Source organism: Triticum dicoccoides, chromosome 7A, assembly GCF_002162155.2.
Source record: "Triticum dicoccoides isolate Atlit2015 ecotype Zavitan chromosome 7A, WEW_v2.0, whole genome shotgun sequence".
NCBI classification, from domain to species: Eukaryota; Viridiplantae; Streptophyta; class Magnoliopsida; order Poales; family Poaceae; genus Triticum; species Triticum dicoccoides.
Window position 1 is genome coordinate 109,738,540 of NC_041392.1, and position 777 is coordinate 109,739,316.

The following is a 777-nucleotide window of genomic DNA, read 5'->3' on the forward strand; positions in this document are numbered from 1 at the left end:
CCTAAGTCTGAAAAATCCTACCGAGTGGAGAGTGACCCTCCCACTCGGGGGCTTAGCTACAGTCCAGTACTCGCCTAAGTGTTTGAAAATCCTACCGAGTGGTGAGCCAGCCTCCCACTCGGGGGCTTAGCTGCAGTCCAGTACTCGCCTAAGTGTTTGAAAATCCTACCGAGTGGACAGCGACCCTCCCACTCGGGGGCTTAGCTGCAGTCAAGTACTCAGCTAAGTGTTTGAAAATCCTACCGAGTGGTGAGCCAGCCTCCCACTCGGGGCCTTAGCTACAGTCCAGTACTCGCCTAAGTGTTTGAAAATCCTACCGAGTGGTGAGCCAGCCTCCCACTCGGGGGCTTAGCTGCAGTCCAGTACTCGCCTAAGTGTATGAAAATCCTACCGAGTGGTGAGCCGGCCTCCCACTCGGGGGCTTAGCTGCAGTCCAGTACTCGCCTAAGTGTTTGGAAATCCTACCGAGTGGTGAGCCAGCCTCCCACTCGGGGGCTTAGCTGCAGTCCAATACTCGCCTAAGTGTTTGAAAATCCTACCGAGTGGTGTGCCAGCCTCCCACTTGGGGGCTTAGCTGCAGTCCATTACTCACCTAAGTGTTTGAAAATCCTACCGAGTGGTAAGCCAGCCTCCCACTCGGGGTCTTAGCTGTAGTCCAGTACTCGCCTAAGTCTGAAAAATCCTACCGAGTGGAGAGTGACCCTCCCACTCGGGGGCTTAGCTGCAGTCCAGTACTCGCCTAAGTTTGAAGATCCTACCGAGTGGAGAGCGACCCTC